At 37.2% G+C, this 20,597-nt stretch overlaps 1 protein-coding gene across 1 annotated transcript in view; it reads left to right on the forward strand.

The window, feature by feature from the left end:
* The window catches only part of LOC150080828 (uncharacterized), a 53,670-nt gene that overhangs the window by 11,386 nt on the left and 21,687 nt on the right, over window positions 1-20,597 (forward strand). The gene's annotated exons all lie outside the window — the stretch shown is intronic.

Consider the following 20,597-nt stretch of genomic DNA (forward strand, 5'->3'; position numbering starts at 1 on the left):
TAATGTAGCAGAGCACCGTCTGGAAAATCAAGTCGCCATCATTGTGATCTTGCATTGCAGAAATATAGGTGAATTCTTTTTAAACCCTGTTAGAAATTTACCGATAACATTGGTGGAAGACTGCAGCTGGTTGAACCAAAATGCATACTGCTCCTTCTGGAGGTTTATAAAGTCGCCATGATTACAGTTATGCGATTATGCTGTCTCTACTGAAGCGCGCATATTTTCCGGTTGGTGAATAAAATCTTCTGCTTGGAAATTTGCTCATATCAAGCTAGTTCCTAAAAAGGGTGACAAATCCCTCTCATCCAATTATCGTCCCACTGCAATTACTTCTACTCTTTCTAAAGTAATGGAGACATCAATTAACCGCCAACTTTTAAACTACCTAGAAACCTTCCATCTGATCAACGATCGCCAGTATGGATTCCGTCAGTGTCGATCCACTGGTCATATTATAGCTTATGTTACCCATTTATGGACTAATTCAATGGAAAAGTTCGGTGAAACACAAGCAGTTGCTCTTGACATCTCAAAGGCTTTCGATCGTATTTGGCATAAAGGTATTCTAAACAAGCTCCCATCTTATGGTTTGCCAACTGTTTTTTGTAATTGGTTATCGTTTTCTCTCCAATCGCTTACTGAGGGTGAAGGTAGATGGCTCTCTGTCTTCTAACTTCTCCACTAATGCCAATGTCCCCCAAGTTTCAGTTCTTTCCCTCACTCTTTTCCTCTTGTATATTAATGACCTTCTTCACAGAAAATCCTATCCATAGTTTTGCCAATGATAGCACATTGCATTCCACTTTCCATTTTGAGAAACCTTGTCCTGCTCAATCAGCTTCAACTTCTCGAAAATCTGCTACCAATTCCTTAAATGCCGATCTCCAGATAATTCTCCAGTGGGGCAAAGACAACTTAGTTAATTTCAATCCTCCTTAAACTTAGTCTTGTCTTATATTTCGCAAAAAGGATTCTTCTGCTCCTATGCTTTATCTTTGGTGACACTCCGATTTCTAGGCAAAACGATATCTCTTTTGGGGATTACCATGACTTCTAATCTCTCTTGGCACAAGCACATTACAAATATTGCTTCCTCTGCATCTAAAAAACTTGGTTTTCTCTTTCGCACTCGGCGTTACTTTTCTTCCAAACAACTGTTCATTCTTTACAAATCGCAAATACGTCCTACCATGGAATATTGTTCATAAATCTGGGGTGGTGCCCCCAAAACCTCTTCAGGCTTCTTGATTCCGTTCAGAAGAGGGCAGTTAGGTTAATTAATGATTCATTTCTGCTGCATGCCTTTTCTACAGATACTTCCATGGGCACTGTTCTTCTGAATTGGCTTCTATAATTCCCGCTCTCTCTCTCTCTTTCAAAACATTCCAAACACGTTCCACTACCAGCCAACACCCATTTACTGTCCAACTTCAAACTCACAGAACCAACTTTTCATCTTCCTCGTTTATTCATTCAACTGCCGTTTTCTGGAACAACCTTCCTTCATGCGTATTTCCTGAAAATTAGTCTACAGAAGTTCATGTCTACTATAGGTTCTAATACCTCTCGTATTTGAGGTTTACATATAAAAAAAAAAGAAAAAAAAGTGGTTTCGGGGTTATACCATGCTCACTCTAGTTTTGTAAAGTTGTTTTGTGGATGTCCAAAAGTCTCCTTTACAAAATATACTCTGTCAATTTGCAGCTTTACCAATTGCTAATTGCAATATCCAGTCATTTACTATTAATACAAATATACCGTCACTGTAGTACTGGTAAAGTTTATACACTGCCTGGCCTAATTTTAAAAACCACTGAAATGGTGAAAATAAAATACACCTGTATAGTCAAATTAGGGAGTCACAAGAATGATCACGTGTCTACCTTGATGCTTTAAACGCCATCACCACAAAAAAATTAACATAGACATGAAGGAAACTCATGATAACCGACTTTTTTCAAAAAGGACCTGTTGAAGCTGCGATTACAGTAGCAAGAACTATAAAAATCGCAGGATTTCCAAGTTGAAATATCTATATTGTGTAAGAAGTGTGCAAAAAGCATCCACTTCCAGAAAACGTAATTGCAACAGAAAGAAGATACTACATGGGGGAGGCGTAAGTCTTATGTAGGACTAAGGTCGAATCACCATCTATTGTGGAGGAACTGCATGACGCTTTCAATCTAGGCCTAGATCATTCGCATCTGTCCGAACAATGTGGTTCTCCGCCATCCCGAAACCACTAGTTTCAGCCAAAACGGACACGAAGATCCAACACTACAGCGGTGTTTCAATCGACATGATCGGTCTGTAGAGGGCTGAAAAGAAATAGGTGTTGTGGGTTGACACATCCCAGTTTAAATTCAAATGGGCTCCTTAAAACCTTAAATTCAAATGGGCTCCTTAAAACCAAGCGGATAGCAAATGGATAGCGTTGCTGCTGTGCTCACGCTGTTTCTAGGACGCCTGTCGCCAGCTAGTTAGAATAGAAAGCACTTTTATGGACTTTTTTATATATATATATATATATATATATATTTGCACAATGAGTTAGTCGGCAGGGGAAGGGTGCAAGGTTTTCCATTTTGCAAAACAGGAAAATCAAACAAAGAATGCAAAGACATACACGATATAAAATAAATAAATTTTCTGTTTATTCCTAGGGACGACTCTGCTTTCTGTTTATTCCTAGGGAGTCAGAAGATTGTTATTTTTTGGTTTTTAGGAGCATTAGCAACTAAGGCCATATTGCTCCGGGGATATGCGGTGGTCATTCCCTGATATTTCCGCATCCTCCGTATTTGGTGGTGACGGGCTCGAACCCCGGTCTAATCAAGAAGCGTGTGCTACGCACTGCTGCTCCTTCCCACCTGGCTACGGAGATGCCAGGAGTCAGAAGAGCTCTTGGTGGCTTGGCTCAGACTTTCACAGCAGTCTCCAATTTGGAGAATTCCATAAAGGTTTTTTTGACGTTAAAAACGTTTTTACTGGCGTTATTCCAAAAATTTTGTAACGAAAAACCGTTACGAAAATTTATTCCAGTTTAATTTATTATCTACTGGACCAAATTTAATGAAATTTTGCACGGAGCTTCATCTTAGCTCTATACTAGAGGGAAAACTTTCAAACCTCTGAAAATGGCAGTAGTTTTTTTTTTTTTTTTCCAGGATAGTGGAAAATATGAACGTGTGATCAATGAAATTTTCACACGTAATAAACTGGTTAATGTGGACGTATAGCATATCGTTGGAAAGCTAAGGAATTTAGAAACAGAAATATTAAGATTATAAGATACAAAAAAAAAAAAAAAAAAAAAAAACTTTCGAAAACTGGAAAATGTGTTAATTCGAAAACGCATCTGGTTTCAAGTCAAGTGGTGTTTTCAGATTGAATGTAATTTTTTTTTTTTTTTTTTTCTTTACAATTAAACTCTGAGGCTGGAAAAGAGTTGTGCACATTTATGAAAACATTCTTCAACTAGGACATGTCATCAGATCTTTCGATTAATACTACACGTAAAGGAACAACTATAGATGGTGTATTTAGTTATGAACTCTTCAATGTAAAAATTAAATATTCTACTTTAGTCATTACAAACCAATACTTTCAGTAACCGATATGTAATCTCTCTCTATACATTAAAAAGGTTTTCTCCTAGTGATATTTATTGGAGCCAATGGAAGAAGAGAGCGAGGCAATTATGTCACTACAAATGCAATTAATTATTAACAACTGCCTCCATAACGTTTACCAACCTCGTTGCTTACTTGTCTAACATTTGATGTTCCATTGCAACCTTTTTTGTATATTAATGAATATACTATATTTGTAAATAGTTTAGTTATTTGTAAATATTTTAAACATTTGTATAGTTTGTAAATATTTTAGTCCTGCTCTTTCGGATGCAACAATAATCCTCATGCATTATGGGAACCAGGAGCGAAAGGCCTTTTCTTAAGTGACCTATGTGAAGTGAACGCAGGTAAATAATTACATAGTGATATTCATTCGACCTTGAAAATGCCGCGCACTACAAATGCACAGGTAAATAATTACATAGGTCATTTCCTGATTAGATGTCGATCACAGTGACATTGTTTTTTGTGTGGTGGCAACGGGAGTGTTTCCCAATACAATACTCTGCATTAGGCCAGGGTGTGTGCTTTGTGAAGTATTAGTGTGGGTTGTATTGTTCCTCTGGCCACTTAGCCTAGGAGGCTGTGGAGAGCCACTAAAATCCCAGTTACCGTCACCACCACGAGGAGGTGGGCCAGGACACAGAAGAAAGCTCTGGCAGTGTAAAGGCAGAGTGTCTCCTTGGATGCCTGGGGAGCCTAGGCATCCAAGGAGAGCCGAAAATAAAAAATATTTTTTATTGGAAAGAAGATAGTGCGGAGATGGGAAGTGGGTGGGATAAAAGGGGTAGAGAACAGATGGGGCAGTTTTTGAGACACTCGCCTGATTTAAAATGGGAGACAGTAAGGGGACCCCTGGTACAGGACGCCCATCCTAGTCCAGAGAGTGGGAGTTGAAATTGGGTGGTAGAGTGAGCCACCAGGCAAAATGGGGTAAGGGATTGGGGAAGGAGACTCAACCACCCCAGGTGGTAGGAATAAAAGAACATGGGGAAAGAGATTCCTATGGTGGAGTGTGCTTTTTGCAGCTCTATCCCACACTGGCCTGGAGGGATTACCCTGCTAGGAAAAGCTATAGCATGGTGTCAGCTTGGATAACCACGAGGCCCCTTAGGGCCTGCATAGCCATCAGTCTGTCCAGTGAAGAGGCTAAGGTAGAACACACAATTAATAACATTCACAAAATTTTACTTTTTATAGGTTTTTCTTACACGTTCTATTTTCTTTTGTATAATAGATTAGATATCGATCAGTGCATTTTGAGCGGGTCCCCTCTAGTTATTATTAATGAAATATAAACATTGTTATATTATTATCCATGAATTTTATTAATATCTGAAAATTAAAACGTTTTTAATGCCTGCCAATTACTCTTAAATAAGCTAGAGGGCACACATGTACCTGGTACAGAATTCAATTTGTTTTTTTTTACCCCAGGCTATATTTCTCTCCAGCCGGTCTCAGGTAGAATTTTACCTGTCTGCCACCTTTGGACAGTAGTAGTAGCATGTGATGCAAGAAAGCAAGCGTATGAGCTTATGTAGCATCGGCCAAAAAAAAAAAAAAAACAATTTCACTCTTCCATTCCCTCTAAACGCTTGTCCAGTTTTTCCTTCAATTTGTTTAACCTATCAACTTCCACAAAAACAGATGGAGGTTTGTTCCAGCAATCAGTTACCCGCTGGCTAAAGGCAAATTTCTACACATCTATTCTACAACTGTGTTTCCTCAATTTGGAATTCTGCCCCCTGAGATTTGTAATCTGAGCAAGCGGAAGAATCCTGTCAGCATTAAACCTGTTCAACCTATTCAAGGCCTTATACAACTCAATCAGATCATCTCGCAGGTGCCTAGTCTCCACACGCAATTTGAAGAACTTAAGCCTTTCTTAGAAAAAGGACCCAATGACCTGCTCTTGCAGCCTGTCTGCATTGCTCATAAAATTTCATATCTGACTGCATAATTACTCCCAAGGTCTTTTGCATTTTCTACTGCCCTAAGTGTGAATGTACCACACAGTCGGTATGTTCCTCTGGGGTTACTTCTACCCATATGCAGTACTTTGCATTTGTAATGTTAAACTTCAGTTGCCACTTCTCAGCTCATCTGTCCAAATTTTTCAGATCCTGTTGTAGTAGCACACTGTCATTAACAACCCTGCCAACCTTTGTATCATCTGAAAACTTTGACACTAAGCCTGATTGTTGTTGTTGTTTTTTTTTTTTTTTTTTTTTTTTTTTGGTAGTTGTTGGCGCATAGGCTTCTGTGACCATAATGCACCTCCCAAGGTTTTTGCAGTACTTTTGATCCAAGCCCGAGGCGGGAATCGAACCCGCGACCTTTGGGTTGCCAGGCAGGCACTTAACCCACCCGGCTAGCCCGGTCGGCTGTTGTTGTTGTTGTTTGGTTTTTAGGAGCATTAGCAACTAAGGCCATATTGCTCCGGGGATATGCGGTGGTCATTCCCTGACCTTTCCACATCCTCCGTATTTGGTGGCTCACGGACTCGAACCCCGGTCTAATCAAGAAGCATGTGCTACGCACTGCTGCTCCTGCCCACCTGGCTACGGAGGCGCCCTAAGCCTGATATACCTTCATCATTATCATTGATAAATATACAAAACAACAGTGGGCCCAACACCAAACCCTTCGTGGACTAATGTTATTAGTCCACGAAGAGAGCGTCCATTGATTACCACCCTCTGTCTTCTCGCCCTCAACCACCCTTTTAACGGTCATGGCAACTTATCCTTAATACCAATTCTGCTCCAATTTGTACAGTAGTCTTCTATGCACAACAGTGCCAAAAGCTTTCCTGATATCCAAGTATATGATATCAAAATTATTTTTTGCATCCAGTTCCTTTGTAACCACATCATAGCATCCAATAAAATTTGTCAGACAAGACTTTCCTTAAAAAACCCATGCTGTGTCTGAATTATTGCTGCAGTCTTGTCTAGATGATCCTGCAATGCATCTTTAACCAGTGACTTCATTATTTTACCTGGAACAGAAGTTAAACTAACTGGTCTGTAATTACTCGTGTCATCCTTCGATCTCCCTTTGTGAATTGGGGATACATTTGCACATCTCCAGTCCATGGGGACTTCCCCTGAGTCCAAGGATGCTCTCATAATTATGGCTAAGAGTTTGTTTAGTTCCTTTGCCACCTCCTTTAATATAACTGGATAGATCCCATCCACCCAGGTGCCTTTCTTATGTTTAACTTCAACATAAGTTTAACTTCTCCTCCACTTTGCTCTCAGTTATTACAAAATAATTAAGTACCCTGTTACAATTTGATAAACTTCTTGCATTTTCCTTCCTTAATCACTCCTCGTGTGAATGTAGGTGCAAAATACTCATGCAGTTTGTTTGCTATCTGAGCAGGATCACCAACAGTCAAACCATTGATGTGAAGTGGACCAATCTGATTCATCCCCTTCCTTTTAGAGTTTATATAAGTAAAGAAATCTTGCTGTTTTTCTTAGCATCCTTTGCCAAAGATTTCTCGTAATCTGCCTTCGCTTGCCTAATCTCCTTTGTGAGTTGATTACAGACTAGTTTTATATCTGCTATAGGCTTCTGTGTCACCCGATAATTTATATGCATCCCATGCATTTTTCTTCTCTGCCACGAGTCTCATTAGTTCATTTGACAACCATTTAGGCCTAAACCTTGAACGATATTTCTTAATAGGTATGAAAAGTCTAGTAGCTTCTACAATTAATTCCGTGAATGCTTCCCACTTAGAATTTGCTGTTGGTAACATCATGAGTTGATTCCACTGTATAGAATATAAAAACTGTATGAGACCACTGTAGTCACCTGTACAGAGGCAAAAACCCTTTCCTTTACTTCTGATGGTAATTATATCTTTAGGTAAAACAGTGCACATCAGTACACTGTAATCACTGCCACCTAGTGGTTCCTTTATTTGCAAATTCTTAATAATATACACGAATGATCACTGCTGATAACCAGATCCAGAGTATTACTCTCTCTGGTTGCCCCTCGAACATGCTGCTGCTGCTGCTGCTGCAGAAAACAATCATCCAATAAATCCAAAAAAGTCTTGCTAGTGTGTGAGTGACCAATCCACAAGTTCCAGTCAATATCTGGGGAGTTAAAATCCCCCATTATAAGACATTCTGATTTACCAGCCCACTCTATTTCTCTGTATAGCTGTTCATTGTATTCATTCGAGTCATTAGGCCTATAACACACTCCTACTCTTATTTTTGCTTTCCCAGTGCTTATGTCACACCAAACTGACTCAACTATGTCAACTCAACACTGTCCATCTATGTCAACTGGATGCACTTCCTCTGATTTTGTTCTCTTCCTCTTAATTAACAGCATATGTGTATGAACCAGCCCTAGCTCTCCATATAGTTCTCTTTGCAATAACGCATTGTTTGACAATTTAACTATTTTTCATTATTGAACTGCTTAAGTATTTATTTAAATAAAATAATATAAAATAATAATCATGAGCTATATTTCCCTCAGTGTGTGAATGGCTTTGTTAGTCATTTAATATGTATAATTTATTTATAACTTATTTAATTATAAAATTATATTACAATAAATTAATATTTTATAAATTAAATATAATATAAATTTAATATACTTTAAATCTTATTTAATTATAATTTGTACAATTAATTAGCTTTTTATTAATTACTTATTAATTTACGTTTCATTTTTGTATATCACTATTTTGCAGTTTACCAACTCAAAAATAATAATATAAAAATAAAACGTAATAGAACAATCAATAATAAATAAATTGATTAAATGAAACGTAAATTAATAGTTAATCAAGTAAATTAAATTAATTAACAATTTCTAATTAATGCAAGTAATAGAACTATATATGCTTCTTAGAACTCAATGGATGCATATTTATTTACTGATAGATATGTTCAGGGATTGGAATGGGCAGAAGCACGTAGAAACGCCCTTGTTCATCATGCGCTTCAGTAATGTCGTGCAAATACTTATTAAAAATAAGATATTTTATTATTCATTCCATTACGTAATATTTTCGTTGCAGACATATAATACTTCATGGCAGACGTATAAAATAATGTCGGGTAATGATGCTCAGTTGCGCCTTTATTTTCCAAATGCTGTTATATAATGTGCATATCTCACAAGGAACATATGAATATGATTATTTTTAAATGAAGCTCGGAATAAATTTTAGGTTACATACCTTTGTTGGATGGGTTTGAAAACAAAGTAAATAACACGATGCACTCATCGTGACTTGATTAATGAAGAAATAAGAAATTTTAATAAGAAAAAAAAGTCGGAAACACTTTCTTCGTAAGTCCTCACAAGCAGAAACAATATGGCACTTTTTTAAGACAGCATCGCTTACAATATTTATCAGCAGATTGCAGCAGTTTTTTCAGAATCTTGTGTCTCCTACCGGCTTCAAAATAAACAACTAAGAATTTTATAATAAACTAAAAATTAAAACAATAAAAAATTACGCAGAATACACAAATTTTAGTGCATTCACAATTCTAGAACTAAATACAAATTCGCATGTTTAGAATGACTAGAATAAACAAATAAAAAATAAAATACTAAAGAAACAGCGTCCAGTCAGTCTTTCTACAATGAGAACTTATTTTAAAATTCCCGAAGGGTGAATGCATTAAAAGTTTATTCCCAACAAAATGTGTACTGTGTTCTTCACTTTGTCACGCTGAATGTACCCGGCTTTCTTAAATTCCTTAAGTGTAGTGTGATGATCTTAGGCGAAAATATTATTATTATTATTATTTATTATTATTACTATCCACATAGTGCAAGGAAGCCTGAGGCTTATGCTGCACCAGCCAAAAAAAAAAAAAAAAAAAAATTGCCGAGTTACCCAAGGAGAGAGAGAGAGAGAGAGAGAGAGAAGAGAATCACCAAGAAAGAGAAGAATGATGATATCCAGCTCAGGACCCTGGGTGTGCCAAACCCATACTCACCAGATGTGAGCCCCTGGAGGTCATATTCTTTGAATTATTGTGAAAAACCAAGTCGATCCCTTTCGCCCAACTATATTTCCTAGCATAATGAAATGTTCGTAAAAACAAGATTCCCAAACTTTTTATACCTTGAGTCCCCTTAAAATTTTTCATAAAATTTAAGTGTGCCCCCAAGTTCCAGAACAAGTGCAAATAAACAGATTTATTATTATTATTATTATTATTATTATTAGCTATATGGTGAAAGGAAGCCTGAGGCTTATGCTGCACCAGCGAAAAAAAATTCCCAAGTTACCCTGAGAGAGAGAGAGAGAGAGAAACAAAATTAGAAAGGAATCACCAAGAAAGAGAAGAATGATTTGTTGTTGTTGTTATGGGAGTTTAATGGCGCATAAGCTACTATGGCTATAATGCGCCTATTCATTTTTTTATATAGGGAAGAGAAGAATGATGATATCCAGCTCAGGACCCTGGGTGTGCCAAGCTCATACTCACCAGATGTGAATCCTCGGGGGTGATTTTGACCTGCAATTTAGCTATGAATATACATACAGTAAACCCTCGATTTAACGGACTAATAGGGTAGAAGGGGTGTCCGTTAATGCCGAAAGTCCGTTGAATCGAATGTAACCGGGGGGGGGGGGCATTTTTTATTGTTCTTAATTTAAAAAAAAAGCTTTTATACAATATACTGTACTGTACGATATAAAATTATTAAATTATAATAAAGAATATGTAATATTCTGTTGTAAATATAAAATGTTGCAATTTGGCCTTTGATTTACAGATATCAGAAACAGTTTGTTTTTTTACGCGGTAAATTTCACAAACACATGCTACTGAGGTGCCTCGTTCTAATTTCTCAATTAGCTCTAATTTCTGTGCCACATTTAAGTTCTCACGCTTTCTTTTAACTCTTCTCTCACTTGATGTCATTTTAAATTGTAAGGACGCAAATTTATTTAATAAATAAAGTCACAATTCAGAAATCACAGAAACACTCTGTATACATCCTGACCGCACGATAGCTTGAGGCAGACTGAAACCGAAACAAAGTGAGTGGATAGACCTGCAGTTTAGTACAGTATTCCGAGTCACATTCAGCTAGTAAGTCACCGCCTGCTCTTATCTGTTATCTGGGAAAATAGCTATTTGAATACGTTTTCAGAAAGAATAAAAAACAATTTTCTGAATTTGATTATAAAAATAAAAGTAGGCAATTTTTAATTAATTTTATTATTAATTAAAAATATTAATTTTTAATTAATAATAACACTGAAGTTTGTATAACCTAAAAAATAATATGGTCGAGATTAATATGCACATTATTGTATTATTATTTGTCCGGTCCGTTAAATCCAAAATCCTTTATATCGAGGGTTTACTGTACTTTTATAAATTAATATGTACTTCAATACATTTAATCTCAAAGAAATAAAATAAGAATAATAGGAATAAATAAAAATCGCTTCGTATCTGGATTGAAAAAAAACTATTTCCTTAGAACCACCCGGAAAGTTATTTATTATTATTATTATTATTATTATTATTATTAACCATAAGGTGCAAGGAAGCCTGAGACTTATGTTGCACCAGTCAAAAAAAAAAAAAAAAATTTCCAAGTTACCCTGAGAGAGAGAGAGGAATCACCAAGAAAGAGAAGAATGATGATATCCAGCTTAGGATCCTGGGTGTGCCAAGCCCATACTCAACAGATGTGAGCCTTTTTCATCTACCCATGTATACTGTGTCTGTAAATTGCGTGTGTTCTCTGGTCGATTTGCCTGTTTTGCTGGACGAAATACCCGCGTTTCTGGAGAAGGGAGAACCTTGCTATCTACGTCTAAGACCGACTAACTCAGCCACTGTGCAAAAAGCCCATAAAAGTTCCTCGCGTCATCGATGGGATTTGAATTCGGGCCTTTTCCATCCAATGTGGGGAGGACTGTGACAATACCACTGCGTTACCCGCGCAGACTTCGTACCTTATTAGTGGGATGGTCCATATTTCGTTAAAAAAAAAAAAAAAAAAAAGTGCTTCGCGAAAACAACAAGCGTCCCGCATAAAACCAGGTGTTCCCTCAGGGTGCATGCTCCACGCTTTGGGAACCTTTGGTACAGACAGGCCTGCAGTTTACAGTAGAACTGCCGCATATAATGCTTTCTACACTAGTAGTCCACCATACAAACTGTGTCCTAGCCTTCCTGGAGATGAGAGATGTAGGTCTCAATATTTGTTGTATAAGTTCTGTTGCTTTTAAAACAGAATCGGATAACATGACGTTTAGCGATTCTAGAAAATATTTCCCTATTCCAAAGTGGTACGTTGAAGCTTCTTTGGTTGCGTATAGCAACAAAAGAAACAGGATATTCTCACACTTGTTATGGTTCCAGCCATTATTTATCTTGAGTCACATGGATGGTCACTGCAAGCCAAGCTTTGCCTCGCCTGGTTCATTTGTAGTATTAGCTTGGAGAATTGAATTCTTTAAGGCATTCAGGGTCAGGTCCTTTGGCTATATCAGTTTTGATGAATGGTGGATGCTTTGACTTGTAGTTTGGAATGGGAGCAGAATCATTTTTCTTTCTGTATGCAGTGGAGGTAAGGGTGCCAGAGTGCCTTGCACGCACCACAAGGAAAGGCAATGAATTGTGTTCTCTAAATTGGGGATGAAACTAATGTTTATATGTATATAGGGCTTTTAACTTGATATTTATGTATATGTAATAAAATCAAATACAGAGAACTAAAAAAGGAAGAATAACTAAGTTAAATAATTATCTAAGCTGTAATTTAATCGCAGTTAAATTATAAAAGACAAATAATTGTTCAAAATAAATAGAATGCGGTCAATAGCAGGGATTACGGTGATCATAAAAGGGAAGCAGAACTTATTCAAAAATATCAATTGGCCATTAAGAGGATGTTGATTCGCAATCAATGGAGGAGATATTAATTTAGGGAGGCTCTGACTGCAATCGCGAGTGAACATTTATTTTAAAAAATTTGGAATAGGAATTCGCTTTGTTCGGGAAAAATGGGTTGTGCTGCAATTCTTAATAATAGAAATTTATAGTGAAAAAAGTAGTGAAAGTTCAACATGCACAAAGTCTTGAAAGAGGAGTTAGAACTACACTACAAAACTGGTAGCGGAATACTAAAAAAGAAGAACAGAAAGAATACAGTTTCAATTTATAAAAAAAAAATTGAGTGCTGGCAAGAATATATCAGAGAACTGTTTGATGACAACAGAAATGAAAAGTTTGACATATCCGAAAATGTGGAAGAACCGAGTATCATAAATGAAGAAGCGATTTTAACTGTTAAATACGCTAAACTCAAAAAGGCAAGTGGTCCTCACGAAATTCCTACAGAACTATTAAAGATAATAAAGGTGGAGGTGTTTGTTGGTCTGCTCAAAAAAGGTTTATGACACTGGAGTAGACCAAAAAACACCTCCACCTCCACCTCATAACGAAATATGTAAATGCAAAATAGTTGTTCTCAATTTAGAACAATTAATTTGATGAGCCATGCATTGAAGGATTATGCTTCTTATTACTTCTAAGGATTATACACAACCGAATTTATAAACGATGTGAGGAAACACTTAGAGATTCTCAATTTGGCTTCCGACAAGGACTGGGAAGCCCTGTTTGCATTTCGGACTCTAATAGAAAGATGTTGAAATGTGAACCAAGAGGTATTCATCTGCTTCTTGGATTATGAAAACGCCTTCGATTGGGTAAGACGTGACAAACTGTTTCAAATCTTTAGAAGATTGGAACTGATAGCAAAGACATTAGAATAATGGCGAATTTTTATTGGAGACAATCAGCAAAGGTATGCATAGAAGGAGAAGAATCGGAAGAGACAGAAATTAAGAGAGGAGTTCGTTAAGGTTGTATTAGAGTGTAGAGTGTAGAGTGTGTTTAGTGTCAAACGGCACTAGGGGTTTCTCGCATCTCCGCGTAGTATACATTGTAGGTGTGGAACAGAACACTGTCAATGCCAGAGGTTTAAAAGTGTATGGGTTTTGTATATGTGTAGTGTCGTGTACCGTTGTTCCTCTGGTCATTTAGCCGCTGGGCCCCTAATGGGTTCCAACGCTGTCCACACTCTGCCCCGTGGAGGCAGACCAGGTACACCAGTATTATAGATATTTACTCTGGCAGATCCTGCCACCTAATTTCCTGAGATTTCAGTGGCTAGGACCTAAAAAAATAAAAAAATAAATAAAAAACGCTACAGATAGGGGTCAGCCAAAAGGATTACTGATTATGCAACTGATGTTGTTATTAAGTTTTTGGGTGTAGGGCTCAGGCAATTTAGAGATGGTTCAGACGCTGGTTATGAGTTAGAGAAGGGGGAGGGAGACTGAAGGCTGGGGGAAAAGACAGAGATATGGGGTCCATAGAGAAGATGACCCCCAAATCAGTGGAGCAGGCCCATGCCCCACCAGAGGGAAAAGAGGGATGGTGAGGTGGAAGGCGACCAAGGGTAACTTCCCCCTGCCTGGGTGGTGGAGAAAAAGAACCACGCAAGGGAGCGTGGCAAAGGAAGCTTAATGGCAGCAGCTGAGATGTGCTTTGGATTGTCATAACTGGGACGAAGGTACAGTCCCATCTTGTCTTCTTTTTCAGAGTCTGGCAAGGCTGTCACACTTGGGACTGTACGTAATGTGTCCCGCCCGATTACGGTTGTATTATATTAGCTATATTGTTCAACGTGTATGCTGAAGAAATTTGTAAAGAAGCTTTAGAGGGATGTACAGAAGGTATAAAGATTAATGGCAATACAATAAATATGATCAGATATGCAGATGACACTATATTGCTGGCTAGCTCTGAGAAGGATTTACAAGCATTAATGGTTAGAGTTAATAGAATAATTGAAATTTGTCTGAAGTTAAACATCAAGAAAATAAAACTTATAGTGATCAATAAGAAAGAAGTGTAAACAAAAATTACAATCAGTAATTAAGAAATTGAAAGGATTAAAAGTTATCGCTATCTTGGTTGTATGCTGAGCGAGGACTAAGACCATTCTATTGAAGTATGTTCAAGGATTGAACAAGCACGTGCAGCCTTCCTTAAAATGAAGAATCTTTTATGCTACATTGATCTTAAGCTTCCTTTATGAACAAGAATATTGAGATATTTTGTCTTTTCTGTCCTCCTTTATGGAGCTGAGGCCTGGACACTGACAAAGAAGACCCAGAATAAGTTAAATGCTTTTGAGATGTGGTGTTATAGACGAATGTTAAGAGTGTCATGGACTGATAAGATAAAGAATGATGAGATCATGAGACTAATGAAGGAAAAGACAGAAATAACCAACACCATTAAGAAGAGGAAACTAAAATATTTCAGACATTTGATAAGGAATGACAAATATAAGGTGTTGCAATTGATAATCTAGGGCAAGATCAATGGAAAAAGAAGGAAATCTTGGTTAGCAGACCTCAGAAAGTGGCATGATCAGAGTAACGAGGGTTTGTTTAGAGCTTCTACCTCAAGTTCGTCCATTGCGAAGATGACAGCCAACCTCTGCAAAGAGACGGCACACTAAAAAGAAATGAAAAAAAAGTTAGGGAAATTCCATCAATGCAAACTAGTCAACTAGGATCCTTACTCCTTAGCAAGAAGCTGCGCGCGATTTCTGTTTAAATCACTAGCAGCTTCTTGGAAGAAATTTTGGAAATCAGAGCCGATGCTCTTTTCCATCCGCTGGAGATCCCGTCGCCTTTAAAAGCATTTGCTAAAGAAAGTGAAAGTGAGAGATAGAAAACAAGCCAGAAAAGTTGCAAATTTGTTCTTTTTATGTTTTCCTCATTGCCCACAGAAAGATGTTTTAGAAGAATACAGAATTAGTGAGGATCTCGGTCAGAGCCCTAAAATTTCCATTAGGAACACAAAGAGAGAAAGTGAGAATGAATGCACTATAGAGAAAAATAGCAAACTACTCTGAGCATTTTTTAAAAAAGTCCTATAGATGCAAGATAACAGTAAATGTGTACATATACACATCTGCTGTAATGCCCAAAAGGGCCATGATAGAATATAAAGTTAAGCTTTTAAGTGTAACCTTTTCAGAATGACAGAACCTTCACCTATTATTTTTGTAGGAAAAAAAAAATATAATAATAATAATAATTTCTAAAATGTTCGCGCATCGTTTGTACTAGGCGGTATAACTATACCGCCTAGTAAGGTAAATTTAGATAAATTTTATTACCTTATAAGGTAAATTTGATGTTACCTTTTAATTGAGTACTCGAATCTAAGAGAAAAATCGTAAATGTGTTTGCTCAAATGTATTTAGCAGTCACATGAGAATGGGACTACTAAATGCATGCACTGACCACTCGGCCATAACTACACCAAGTCTATGGTTACCGAGTGGTTAACTAGTACATGTATCTTCGAATAAAGCCTGGCCATTACAGACCTCCGCTGCGGGGGGTGGGGTGGAGGGTAGATTACGGGCTACCTATGTGAGTCCCTTAAAAAAAAGTAAAAGTAAAGTGCAGCCATTATCAACCCACTGCAGGGTGGAAGCCTCCTCAACAATTCATGCTGAGGGAAATGGACCATAATCTGCCACGCTGGTCCAGTGCGGGTTGGCAGATCGACCGTATTCAGCAGTCAGGGGCTTGAACCCCGGTCTACTCAAAGAGCGTGTGCTACTGCACTCCCGCTCCTGCCCACTCGGCTACGGAGGTGAGTCCCTTATTTTGTAGTAAAATTGATCCCCAAATTGGAAATAGGCTTGACTAGCCGTAAAGCCGATCACTTATAAAATCTGTCTTCGATTACTTTTTGTCTATATAAATACATATCTTCGATAAACGGTAGATAATAGTCGATGTGTTTGTCGTTGTCAAACAGTCTGAAGGGGTTTTGGAATTTTTGGAGGTATATAAGTGAACATGGACTCTATGTCGAAACTCACTAATATGTTCCCCGGTAAGTTTTTTTTTTTTTTTTTTCTGTACCAGTTTAATAGGTTTTTGCAATGTTGGATTTCGTCATTTTCGTCGAGGTCATTTGGCCATTGTTGTCCAGATAAAGCTAATAACATCAAAACGAGCAGAGGAAGTAGCTAAGCAACTGCTTGCCGTCTGCGGTAGCCGAATGGAGCAAGAATGCAGTGACACACGCTCTTTGAGTGGACTGTGATTTTAGCATATAACTGCTAAATACGATTAATGATTGTATTAATTTTTCGGCGCCCCCTTTACTAAGGATATATATATATATATGTTTCATGATTTAAAAATTTGGCGCCACGGGCAAGGGGCCCTGTCAGCCCGTGCCATATCCAGCACTGGATTGTATTCACGATTCATATTGTAAACTCCTCTGACCTGGTGGTCGTGCCGGAATATCAACAAGAACGATTCTTTTTGTATCTTCAGTACGCCTGCCATACTGCAGTCAAATAACTAAAGAGAATTTGCTAATAAAGAGATATAAGTAATTTGAAATGTATAGAGTAGTTTGGTAGTGGCAAATGACGCAAGAAAGAAATTTGTGCAGTATCAGCCGTAAAAAGACGGAAAAAAAATTACCTGTCGAACCCTCTAATAATTTGTCTAGTTCTTCCTTACATTTATTAACTACCATTAAATATACTATTAACTACTAACTTCCACAACTCCAGGTGGAAGTTTGTTCGATGTGTGTTGTCTGAGCAAGAGGAAGGCTGCCATTAACATTTAGCTTACTCAATCCATACAACGCCTTAAACATTTCAATCGGATCACTTCCCAGGTGCCTAGTTGCCAGGCGTTGCAATTTTCAGAAACATAGCGTTTCTTGCTAAGAGTATCCTTTTGTTTCCTTCACTAATCTCGTAGCCCTTCTCTACAACTATTCCACAGATCCATATCCTTCCTAAAATGAATCTCCCAGATATGTATGCAGTAATCAAGATACAGCCTAACCATTTCCTTATACAACAGCCAAAATTCTTACATATATTGACAAAACCCCATGACAAAACAAATGGCCTTCGCAGCCATTCGTGTATGGTTAGACATGTCTGTCCTAGAGAACTCCATATCTGACTGCATGTTACCCCCAGGGCTTTTTCGTTCACCATGACACTCAGTGCGTGCCACACTGAGAGCCTACATGTTAAGCTAGGATTACTGCTACCCATATGCAGTACCTCGCATTTGTCAATGTGGAACTTCAATTTCCACTATCTGCGCAATTTTTCTGCTTTATTGCAGTAGCATACGCTGATTGGAGTTATTAACCACTCTGCCAACCTTCGTATCATCTGGAAATACTCTTCACTTCTCAGATATTAATCTTGATATGCGTTCACCAATATTATTAATAAATATTGAGCCCGTTGTTTTCAATATTAATAAATATTGAAAACAATAAATATTAATAAATATTGAAAACAGCGGGCTCAATAATGAACCCTCAAGGACTCCACTAAGAACAGTGCTCATTGATAACCATTCTCTTTCTTCAATAGTTTAATTTAATGCCACACTGCTCCAATTTATAAGCAGTCTTTTATGTGAAACAGTATCAAAAGCTTTTCTGAAGTCTAAGTATATGATGCTAAAAATTTATTTTTGATTGCAGTTCCTTTGTTATTGCGTCATAATATCCAATCAAGATTGGTCAGACAAGATTGCATCGTAACAAATCCATGCTGAAACTACTATATAACTGCATAAGTGAATTTCCGTCTAGATGGCCCTGCATTGCTTCTTTAAACAGTAACACCACCATTTCCCTGAAACAGAAACTGACCTTAAAGGTATGTAATTACTCACTTCTTAAAGGTATGTACTGAATCACTTTTGCTGCCTCTCTTAATATAATTGGATACATATCATCAGACTGATGTACCTTATTTATTTAATTGAGCAGGTTCCCTTTTACTAGTTCTCTTCCACTTCCCTTTGAGTTATCACAAAATCATTTTGATCCCTGTAATTTTTTGTACTTCTTACATATCCATCCCTAAAATATTCTTCATTCGTAAAGGTAGATGCAAAATATCGTTTTTGAGCAATTGAGCAGAATGAACTGCTGCCAGTGGTATCTAGCGGCCAATGTGTGGTTTATCCCTTTCCTTCTAGTGTTTACATAAGTAAATAATTTTTTTTTTTTTTTGCATTCTTTGCCAGAGACTTCCTGTTACCTACCTTAACTTGCCTAACCTATTTTCTGGCTTGGTTTTAGACTATAACTACTGTAGGTTTTTGTATCTTCTGATAATTTATGACCATTCTATGTATTTTGATTCTTTGCCACTAGTCTCATCAGTTCATCTGACATCCATTTATGTGTAAACCTTGAACAGTATCTCATAATAAGTATAAAAGCCTTGTAGTTTCTACAATTACTTTCCTAAATGCTTTCGCACTTACTCTAGAATTTATAACATCACCACTTGGTTCCCTTGAATGGATTTAAAAAAACTATCTGAAACCATTGTAGTCACCTTTACTCTAACGGCTAAAACGCTTACTCTCTAAACAGTTAAAAAGTTTATTCTCTAAAGGACTATAAACAGCGAAGTTTAGGGAACGTAAAAGTATAGAGTTTTTTTAAGTATTCTTTAAAGTTATAATCCTAGAAATTAATTGATAAGAAATAATATGTTTACTTTTGACTCCTATTAATCAAATGATACGTATGAAATGTAATGCACAGTATAACTAACTTGTTTTCTAAGTGCTTATGTCACACCAAACCGAGTCAACATTGCATTGGCCATCTCTGTCGATTGGGTGCCCTGCCTTAGGTTTCATGTTTTTGAACTAAAAATATAGCTCCCCCCCCCCCCCAATTCCTGTTCTCCTGTCTGTCCTTTCCACACGTACTGACCATATTCAAATTCCCTGTCCCTTATGTCTTAGTGGTATCGTGTTTGTGATACCCTTATAATATCCTCATTTGATGATATTACCCGGTGATCCTCAATCTTTTGACACTTAAGTCACACTTGACGTTAAAAGATGTATATTCACGCGCCATGAATAATAATTCTTACTAAATATAATAGCAATTATTATTATTCACGGCGTGGCAAGTCTCCCGTGGCAAGAAAAATCGGAGAAATTAAAATTAACGAATAGGTTACCATTACATGCACTTCATTTATAAAGAAAAGACAAAATTTCTGTTTATACTCTGGAATGCCCAGACGTGTTCACAAGAGAAGGACTTCAAGAAACAGCACCGTGTTTATCAATCGTGCAGGCTTGAACCACGGTCAGTCAAAACACATGTACATATGAAATCTTGTGCTAGGTCACTCAGCTTTATTTCCGGAAACAATAACCTGTCTGGAGAATGCTAGACTATTCAAGCTAAAAAGACAGAAGCTTAACACAAACAAATCATTACTTGCTACAAAACTTTATCACATAATAAAAGTCCCTCTATCGGCCGACCAGAATTTACCCTCGGAACATTAAATTGTTTTTCTGTTGAACATGAATGGTTTTAATTCGGAAACACATACAAATTCTTCCTCGAGCGTTAGTAAAAAAGCTTGTTTTCACCGATGAAATATTAAAGGAAGCGAAATCACTTTGCCAGATAGAATTCGCTACTTTCTGGAGGTCAAAGGCAAAAAAAAAAAAAATATGCACATACAAGGCATAATACGTGTCGAAAAAAGTTTAAGTTTATTTGTCACTAATATGTAATAGGTCTATTCGCTTTAAGACTGAATAGATTTGAACCCTGAAGTCCAAAAATTCAAAGGTTCCCCTGAAATTAAAAAAAATATATTCCAGTTATCTAGGAATCATAAACAGTTTCTTTTGTCTCCTTCAAATAATGTGCTGTCATTTAAAAACATAATCCTCTGCAAACCGGAAAAATAACTGTTTTCATAAGCAAAACTCTGCTGGTTATTTGTCTTATGAATCTAATAATAGTCAATGTTACTTGAAACAAAATGTAGCAATTTGATAAAGTA

The sequence above is a fragment of the Mastigoproctus giganteus genome, chromosome 9 (genome assembly GCF_048544385.1).
Source record: "Mastigoproctus giganteus isolate SK-2022 chromosome 9, ASM4854438v1, whole genome shotgun sequence".
NCBI lineage: Eukaryota > Metazoa > Arthropoda > Arachnida > Uropygi > Thelyphonidae > Mastigoproctus > Mastigoproctus giganteus.